Source organism: Adiantum capillus-veneris, chromosome 25 (assembly GCF_014529385.1).
Source record: "Adiantum capillus-veneris isolate H3 chromosome 25, ASM1452938v2, whole genome shotgun sequence".
Lineage (NCBI taxonomy): Eukaryota > Viridiplantae > Streptophyta > Polypodiopsida > Polypodiales > Pteridaceae > Adiantum > Adiantum capillus-veneris.
Window position 1 is genome coordinate 142,980,370 of NC_140955.1, and position 10,842 is coordinate 142,991,211.

The following is a 10,842-nucleotide window of genomic DNA, read 5'->3' on the forward strand; positions in this document are numbered from 1 at the left end:
GAAATGTACTATGGGCACCCTCCATTCCGATCGAGGGGGGGAGTATATGTCTCATGAATTTAATGCATTTCTCGCTAGTTGTGGGATAAAACACCAATGTACAGTGCCTTATACGCCTCAGCAAAATGGTGTTGCTGAGAGGAAAAATAGGTCACTGACGGAAATGGCACGATGTATGGTCAAAAGTCAAGCTTTACCGCATTCTTTTTGGCTTGAGGCCATCATGTGTGCCACTTATGTACTTAACAGGTGTCCTACGAAAGCTTTGCAGTCTATTACTCCATATGAAGCATGGCATGATAGAAAGCCTTCTATTGAGCACATGCGTGTTTTTGGCTGTTTGGCATATGCTTTGGTGCCACAAGTGCAGCGCAAAAAATTGGATGATAAGGCTGTCAAATGTATTTTTGTTGGTTATAGTGCTGAAAGCAAAGGTTACAGGTTGTATCATCCGCAAACAAAACGTATTCTGGTTTCTCGGGATGAAGTGTTTGTGGAAGATTCTGTTCAGCCCTTGCTGTCATGTACTAGAGACAGTAATGTAAGCTCACAGGACATTTATGACACTTTGTTGCCTCTTTTCAGTGGTGGAAATACGAATGTAAGTTCCAATGAGGAAAATGTACAGCCTATGGGGGTTTTTGAAAATGTCGTAGATCAGCCTATTACTGATGCAGATGTACATGATGTACTTGATGAGGAAAGGGCTGAAAATGAGCAGGCTAGAGGTATGCCAAAATGGCTGGTGCACACTTTGCGTGACAGTAAATTGGATGCACCTTTGTCTAGTCGTACTCGTTTAGGCTCTCGCCATGCATCTTATGCATCAGATTGTTATGCTTTGGCTGTGTCTAGTGATAGCCGTTTTTCGGCTCTTTGTAATTGCCACAGTGAGTTACCTCACCCTACCAAAATTACCCAAACACTGTGGCTATCCCTACCATTTCACTGTACATAGGCGTGCATGAGTCACGGGACTTTTCCCATATCTCCTTACTGAAATAAAAAACCCTCAATTAGCTAGGCATTGGGCTAGTTGAGCCAAAAAAAAATAAAAAATATAAGTATATTATGGCCCATGCGTATGTAAATATTTCTTTGTATATAGGGCCTAAATAAAAGATTTTTTCATAATTATTTTGGTATTTATTTAAATATTTCTACCTAGGTGTGTGTTATTTATGCTCTGTACATTGCCTCACCATTACCACAATTTTTTCTTACCATTTTTCATACTCTTTATTCCATATAGAAATATTTTCATGTAAGCTTCTCTTATATTTGGTGTAACTCCACCCCAACAAAAATCCAAAAAAACTAGTTTTATTTATGTGTATATTTTTTCACTATTGTGATTTTTCCCTTCCTACATCTATTTTGTTTTTTTTTCTAAAAAATTAGAACACCAAAAATATTTATCTTTTTATGGTAGCCTCATAATGAGAGAGATTTCTTTTGACCCCTTTATATTTTTTTCCACTTATATTATTTATATTTGACATGTACATATTTTTTAGACCCCTCAATATTTAATTTTCTTAGTTGTACTATTCACTTATATCATAATCTCAACAATATCTTCAATTATAGACCTACCAAATAAGGTCAAGGGTAGGTGGCATGCATACATGCACTATGGAGGGCTCACTCTTGGAGGTATTCAAAAGAATCATCCAAAGAAGGATCCCACAAGGACCTTGTGCAGTGGAAAAAAACGGTCGGTTTTGCTGAATTTTTAAAGATCACTTGCTCTCCGAATTTGAAAAGGTGATACAAACAAAAGTTGTAGCTCGTGGGCTGAAATTTTGCCTCAAATTTTTTCATATTTTTTTGAGCTACGAGCTGTGAGCTATGATTTTATTAGTGGACCCCAGTTTTCCCATGCTATGCAGCCACACTCTCTCTTCCACTTTATCATTTTCCTCTTTCACACACACTTCTCCACTCATCATCCCCACCTCTCTCACCACTCCTCTCTGCACCCTACTCACCTTCTCCTCAACCTTGAAGAATAAGAGAAACCATGGTGAACTCATACCTCCCACACACAATTCCATTCCAAAATTGACCACCTAGTCTCATTTTTCCTCCTCCAATTTACCCATATCTATCAAAAAAACCACAAAATTCAGCCTCTTCTCTTATAAGACAGCATCATGGTGGTTGATTACTCAGCTTCAATTACCTTGTCTCTCAAGGAAGGTCAAGAGTGGAGAAAAAATGTACCGTCAAAGCTAGTGGACCGTCAACAAGCGTCAAAATTGGCCCTACTCAAGACACTTGGAGCATCAACCTTGTAAGAAATCCACCTTTTCTTACCTCTTAAGAGTTTTTCTTCCTTATTTGTACATGGATACTCCCATTGTAAATATCCAATTCCATTTGTAAATTAATACTAACTCTACTAACACTAACCCACTATGAAAAGTCCTATCACCTCCATTTCTCTCCTCTCTCTTTCCCCACCAACTTCTTGATAATTCCAAGCAAAAGAAATTAGATAAATGGCTGAAAATCTAACCCAACCATGGTTAGAGGAGTAACCCTAGCCTTCAAAATTGCTATAAAAGGAGGGTGTGGCTAGCACAAAAGGGGGAGCCATAAGCAAGAGCACTATGCTATAGCTTGAGAAGCCAAGCTCAACCTCTCTAGAAGGAGCTCTTGAGTGGAAGCTCATTGTCTTATGCATGTGCATGTGTTGTAATAGGGGATTAGCAAGGGAACTCTATGCCATTGTAAGAGAGAGAGTGATCATTCAATTGAGAGTAGGAAATCTATCATTTCTCCTACTAGTGTAAGCCCAACATTTGCTGAATCAAGGAGGGTGGATTTGAACTAAGCTTGGATACTTTGTCTCCCTTACAACGTGAAGTAATGGACAACAATGATGCGTAAGTGTCTTGGTGTTTTTTGTTAAGTTCTTGATAGCTTGTCTCTGGTGTTGTCATCAATCTAGCCATAAATTCCACATACTGTAAGAGGGCGACAGGGTGGAGAGGACTCCCATGGCCTTAAGACAGTGATTGGGGTGGCTTTTCTTGTGATGTGTTGTGGTGAAATTTACGCAAGCTATGTTGAACAAATACTAATCTCACTTTGATTTGTCATGACAGATTTGTAAGAAGGTATTAATGCAACAAGCACCCCCTCCCCCTTTCTCTCTCTTTCTTAAATATATAGTTGTGTTTGCTTGATCATTGCCGATACGTTTCAAAGCAGCCCGAGAACTATCTCTCTCCCTCCCTCTCTCTCTCTCTCTCTCTCTCTCTCTCTCTCGTGTTTTAGTGTGTGAGAGTGTTCCATTGGTGTTAGGGTTAGTGTAAATTCCTTGCTTGTTTGTGGGTTGCTCTAACGATTCTCCTCTTTTGCGTCCTACTTCGCTCTTAAACTAGGTGGTGCCCCTTGTGTAGTTGGGATTTGGCTGTGGGTTTGTTGTTTTGGTTTGTGTTGTGTTGTGCCCCAGCTTGAAGTTGAGTCTACATGATGCTGGTGATCCTGCTGATGTCACTCTTTACCAAACTGCTGTTGGCTGCCTCATTTATGTATGCAACACGAGGACGGATATTCAGTTTGCAGTCTCACAGGTCATCAGATTTATGCATAGCCCAGGGTCTAAGCATTGGCAGGCTGTTTAGAGGATTTTCCGCTACCTTAGTGGCACTTTGCATCTTGGCTTGTTTTATCCCAAGGGGGGATCATTGCCGCCAGACTTACATGCTCTTTCGGACTCAGATTGGGCTGGTTGTTTTGACACGACAGTGTCCACAAGTGGTTTTTGTTTCATGCTTGGCAGTTCATGTATATCCTGGTTGAGCAAAAAGCAACCTACTGTGGCCACTTCGAGTTGTGAGGCTGAGTACAGGGCAATCTTCACAGCTACGGTTGAGTGTTTATGGCTCAGACGCCTTATGGCTGATTTGGGTGTTGGACAGGACATTGCCAACACTATCTACACTGACAGTCAGAGCGCATTGGCAGTTGCGAGGAACCCAGTTTTTCATGCTCGCACAAAGCACATTGAGGTGCATTACCAATATGTCAGGGAGAGGCTCTCAGCAGGAGAGATCAGCTTGGCTTATGTGCCAACACAGTACAACCTTGTAGATCTTTTCACAAAGGCATTGTCTCGTGAGAAGCTTGAAGCTTTCCGCAAAGCTTTGGGCTTACGCCCCTTTGTGGACTGATCCTGTCCTCAGGGCATGGCACTTCCCTTTACTCATGTGCCAGTTCTCGTTCACCGCATCACTCCAGGGGGGATTTGTTACCATATACATGTGGTAGTGATGTGTGTGAACACACTAGGACCGCCGGGGCATTTTTTCCCTCTTTAGGAGGTTTTTTCCCCCGTGCATTGTATATACGCCCATCACTCTAGGGCTATCTATCTTTCCATAGCACACTAAGTAATACACTCTCTATTGTGTGCCTTGAGCTTCCTTCGTCTTCTCCAAGATTTGTGCGTTTCTCTGCAACCCTAATTCCAACAACTACGACAATCCAAGTGTAGGGCACTTAGGTATTAGGAATACTTATACTCTAATACGCTGATAGTTTTACTAGCCAAGTTTATATGGTTATGTACAAGACTGTGTCTTGCATTGCCACAAATGTCAAGTCAATAAAGAAGAGTGCTTGAAGGCAGGAGGACTCTTACATCATTTGAGATTCCTAATGGAAAATGGGAAAGTATCTTTATGGATTTCATTGTAGGTTTACCTGGGTGGTCGTAGACCGGTTGACTAAACTTTGCAAGCTTATTTCAACCTAATCAACAATAAAGACTCCGAAATTAGCTAAGTTATCTGTGGATAATTTTTGCTGGTTGTATGGGTTGCCAAGTAACATTGTGAGTGATTGTGATCTCATGTTTAACAGTCACTTATGGAGGGGTATGTTCAAATGATTGGATATACAACTCAACCTAAGTACTGTAGATCACCCTGAAACGGATGGTCAGACTGAAAGAGTCAATCAGAGGATATGCTACGAGCATACTTTGGCAAGAATCAATTAGGTTGGGAATATTATTGTCTTATTCTCGAGTTTTCTTACAATAGTGCTAAGCATCTTACGATTGGATTTAGTCCTTTCATGCTCATGTATGGTTTTTGTGTATGTCACCAAAATTACAGTGGGGTTGGCAATTGCAAAGCTTCAATAGGTCAAGGATTTCCTTTAAAACCATATGGTAATGCTGAGACTGGCTTGTCAAAATGTTTGATGAGCACAAGATTGGTATAAGAAGTATGCTGATGAGAAATGTCGATCTTCATAGAAGGGGAAGAGATCTTCTTGCGTGTGCCAGAGCGTTCAAAATTTTTGAAGACTGGGCCAACACCTAAATTATCTCTAAGATATTGTGGACCTTTCAAGATACTCAAGAGAGTTGGTGATCGAGCCTACAAAATCTCATAATTTGTGCACTCTCGTATTCATCCGGTGTTTCATGCTCGGGGGGTTTACCGTTTAGTAACCCCCTATATAACGTTGGTGCAGCCAAAGTTGGTTGAATCTAGGAGATGGTCTATGCCAAGCAGAGGCAGCAGGCGAGTGTAGTGTAGAAGGCTAGGGCAGGTGCCAAGGCCCTGGGCAGCTAAAGGATAGCGGGAATGTATGTTTAAAGCGGCTTTTTAGGCCAAAAGTTCTACGAGAGGGTCCAGATGGGATGGCAGATCAAGGTGTCTGGAATTCCAAGTCAGTGTCCTAAAATGTAGTGTTTAGTGTGCTTTAGAAGCCAGTCCAGACGACTCATCAAACGGAGCCCCGATGTGCAAGATACTGAAGTTTAAAGCTGGAGTGTATAGCAGATCCTCGACAGACAGGGCAGCTGGGGACAGGTGGCCCGGGCTCGTGTCAATGCATACATGTGTAGAGCTTGAGTTGTGGAGCATGCCTGTCTTCTCGGATTGCAAATCGGAGCTCTGTATAGCAAGTTAAGGTCAATTGATTTTTTTCGAGAACCGGGTCTAAGCCCACTTGGCCACACTGGAAAATGTGCCATCTGGAATCGTTTCGGCCTCGCCAAGGTTCTCCATGATAGTGTGCATCATATGGAGCTAGCACGAATTGACTGCGCATCAATCGGATGCTTGATCGGCCAGATACGGGAAGATGGAGTTGGGAGCCGTGGGTAGTGAAAGGTTGCAGATGATTTTTTCCGTTTTTGGTGGCCTTGGATAGCAGACCCAGGGAAGTTGAAATTCAACGAGCACGGGGGGAATTGAAGCCGACGACCTAGGCGATCGGGTGGAGTTTTTACTCTGGTCACTTGTTAACCCTCACGGCTCACGGACACCCTATCACCTACGACGGACGTTCTAACCTACGACGGACATTGTATTATTTATTTGGTAGAGTCAGGTACCGGGCTTGTCGGTCCAATAGGAAAAGGGTAAGAGTGATCGCCGATGAGAGGCGCACTCTAACTAGAACATTCAAGGGATTAGTTGGCTAAGCATGGGCGTCCAAGTGTGAATGGGGCGAGCTCATATAAAAGTCAACTAAACCTAAAATCCACTCATTCTCTCATTTGTGCAATAGAAGAGTGCTCTTGCTCCATCTCCATCTCCATCTTCTTCTTCTTCACCTCCTTGTGTGTGTGTGTATGTGTGTGTGTGTGTGTGTGTGTGTGTGTGTGAGAGAGAGAGAGTGTGGGTGATCGAGCATTACGAAGGCACGATGGCGGTGAAGCGGTTGAGCGTGGCGTAGCGGCATCTCCTTCTTCTTCGCGGCGAGGAATCCTCCACGAAGCAAGCGTAGAGCGGTGAGTAACACACCATCGCCTTCTTTGAGCTTATTAGTTTAGGCTTGTTGTGTGCTTGGAGCCATTTGTGGCTCGCACACGGTGTATCGGCAAGTTCCTTGCATTGACACGTGCGAGATACGCGCACATTTTTGGCGCCGCTGCCGAGGAGTGTCATACATGAAGCTCGAGTAGCACTCTGTGCTTCTCCGTGGTGCAATTTCTATTGTAGGAAAGGTAAGGAAGGAGTGTGTGTGTGTTGAGAAGAGGGATTTGGTGTTATACTATGTGTTTTTTTTGTTAATGGAGTTTTCAAAGGTTCTGTGTTTATTCTCCGTGTATTAACGTAGTTAGTTTTCTTTGTTAATAGAGATTTCAAAGGTTTTGTGTTTATTCTCTGTGTATTAAAGTAGTTAGTTTTCTATGTACAGTAAGTAAGAAGTAGATTAGTGATAGTTAATAGAGTGTGTTAGTGTGTAAGAGTAGGTATATTAGTTAGAAGTAGGTAGATAGAGTGTGTGTGTGCTCTCGCGCAGGCCGCGGCGACCTTATCCTTTAATATATATAAAAAATAAAAAAAATTTAAAGGTAGGACCGGGATCGGGAATATCTCCCAGACCCAAGCCCAAACCCAAGCCCAAGCTCACGCTCAGGCTTAGGCCTCAGTCGCCTTTTAAAAAAACGAATTTTAGCTTCACACGTAGCTAAAAATTGATTTTTTGAGGACCAACGGAACGTCAAATGCCCGAAAATTGTGCCGTAAAGCACACAGCGACCCTTTAAGTGATACGCTCGTTTTGAGCTATCACACACTTCAATAAAAAAAATCAAACATTAAAAAACATTCAAAAAATATTCAAAAAACATCAAAAACAAGAAAAAATCAAGTAGAAAACGGGGTGCAAAACACCCACAAAACAAAGCAAGTAACCTTTAAGGGTACTTGCCGACACTTGTAGGGCACCCAAAGCACATGTATCTACGCTCTGGTCGTGTGCTAGAGTCCGAACAACTAGCTAGTGCTTCGATTTACGGGGGTACTCACTATCCTTCCACGCTAGGGTCTACGCCCTCGGCGGGGACCCAAGGTAGTGCAACCCAAGACCCAAATATAGCGACTAGCGACTCTTCCTCTGACTACGATATTATGGAAGAGCATCTTACACAAAGCCCCGGGGGAACAAATGAAACCGTGCCTAGCTGGGCCCAACAACCTGGAACTAGTGTTTTTAACTGTTTTATGGAAACTTTTAGTAGAGCTACGCGCTCTGAACCTACGGCTAGTGAAGTAAACGAAGGGGGTGGGGAAGTAGAATCACCATTCACATCTCCTGTAGACCCTACACTCCCTCAGAGTGTCCACGTGGACATTCTACCTACCTCATTTAATGAGGGCCCTACCGAGCTACCACCTTCCAAAGTCGCCTCTATGGTAGCGGTGACTACAAGTCAAAACACGGGAAGCAACATTGCATCCACCTCACGGCAACCCTCTAGTACACCAAGTTTGGACGGGGTATTTCTCAATGAAAATTGGGAATATGACCTACACACAGAGACTTTGACCGACCTATACATGGGCTACACATACCATGTGGGTTGGTTAGAAGTTGTACAATCAACATCTAGTGCCACTAGTCTAGAGGAACAACAACACATGATCTGCAATGTCATCCATAGGATTATCCAGTCCGAGAGGCAAAATCGAGGAATAAACATACCTTCGACGGGTCCTATGCTATTTTTAGACACGGGCAAAGGGAAACAACCCACTCTATCACAAATGGAGACTCCCCCAGTGAGTCCCATCAATCCCCCATATGTTGTTTCGCCAGGGGTCTCAATGCAATCTGAGCCCACAAGTGATAGCTTTACTTTTCCAAGTCTAGCTCATCTTTCCCTTGATGACACCACGGCTACCATGCCTACCCCAATGATGGGCATGCCAAGAAACACGCCATGGACCTCATTTGTTAGTAAAGCACCACTACATGGTAGCTCAATGCCTGCAACAGTACCTACAAGTGTGTACCAATCGTATGCACCTATGGCTCACACTCATGTAGTCCCTACCCCTCCCATTGTTTCAACTACCTATGCTCCACAACCACAATACACAAGCTCTTATTCCCATGGGACTATACCGGCTAGCATTAGCATGTCACATCCGACGTCTGCTATGCCTAGGGTCACTCATATGAATTATGGACCACCACATGGCACAACATCGTACCCAACGTGGAACCCAAGGGCTTCCTATGAGCCAAGCCCAATGCCAATACCTACTCCACATGTAGTCTCTGGAGCGCCTTCACCCACGGTGCCTGCTCACTTAGGTGACTTGGCAACATTTGCTCAAGATATTGGTCGATCTATTGCTGAGAATATGCGTAACACGCCTGAGAGAGAGCCTAGAAGTGAGGCAGTACAAATAGCCAAGCTCACACAAAAATTTAGCGGAGACGGGGATGTGAGAAAGCATCCACATGTAGTCTCTGGAGCGCCTTCACCCACGGTGCCTGCTCACTTAGGTGACTTGGCAACATTTGCTCAAGCTATTGGTCGATCTATTGCTGAGAATATGCATAACACGCCTGAGAGAGAGCCTAGAAGTAAGGCAGTATAAATAGCCAAGCTCACACAAAAATTTAGCGGAGATGGGGATGTGAGGAAGCATATCGAAGTGTTTGAACAAATATGCGATTCTCTAGGAGAACACAATGACCTACATAAGAGCAATGACCTACATAAGAGCAATGACCTACATAAGAGCAATGCTTTAAGCCTAACCTTAAGTGGAAAGGCTGGGGATTGGTATAGAACCCTAAAGGTGGAAGAAAAATCGATTTACCCTACTCTTAGGAGACTATTATTAAAAGAATACATACGAGAGGGAGTGCTTTGGGGTGTAGCCTCTCAGCTTCAGAAAGCCCAACGAGAGGAAGGAGAGTCGGTGAGAGACTTTATATGTCGCTTGAAGCATTTGAATTCTCGTTGTAATCCAAATGAGTGCTTGAACAATAACCAATTGCTTGATAGATTCATTAGGGGATTACGACATGAGGATATCTACAATGGCCTAGTCATTACAGGTATCACCACTTGGGAAGCAATCACCACCAATGCGATCCAATTGGAGGATAATTTAATGATTCAAGGAGAAAGAGTGTCTGTTGAGCCTAAATCTATTAGCTCACAAGCATCGAGGCATCAGACAATGACCCTAAAGCCTATTGCTAAGGAGCCAAAGATATCTGAGATGACTTTAGCAGATCTCACCAAGGCTATTCAAGAGAGTCTTAGAGACAATCGTGCTCCGCAAAACAATCATATGTATCCAAGAAGGGAGCAACAATGGTGCTCAGTATGCTATGGACCGCATAGTACCAGTGAATGCCCTACTTTTAGAGTAAAATTCAATGGGAACTGCAATGCATGTGGAAGGTATTGTCATCAAGCTAAGGATTGCATAGTATTTAAGCGTGCGATGGCCAATAGACCAACCTTAGCGTGGGCAGACACACCTCGAGTTCCTGCATTGATGCCGGCCCCACCTCTTGAACAAATAGCACAATACATGGTCCCTAGGGCCCAAAATGTTGTTCAAACAACACCCTTACCACCCCCAGTGCTAGGACCGCAACCACCACATCCGAGAATCACTTCTATGAATCAAGTGGGTTGTGAGTCATCTATTTCTTGTTTGGAAGGCTATGAGGAAGATATAGATCCTAATATCGCCTATGGGATGGATGTGCTTGAAGAAAGTCCACAATACTACATGGAGGACTATTGGGGACAAGTCAAACTTGTATATCAAGTAGCTTCTCTTGCGGCAAGAGGCCAAAATATCAATTACACTGCTAAGAGACCGCCTCTTCAATGCTATGAGTGTGGAGGTCCATATCATGTAGCTGAGTGTCCTATTAGGCTACAAAAGAACGCCACACTAATGCAAACCAATCAAGCAAGCACATCTACAATGCTGATACTCATGTGTAATCGATGTGGCATAGATCATTTGATTGCCCAATGTCAAAATAATCCAAATGCACCGAAGATCACGCCATTAAACTTGATTGAAGTTACCAAGGAGCCAT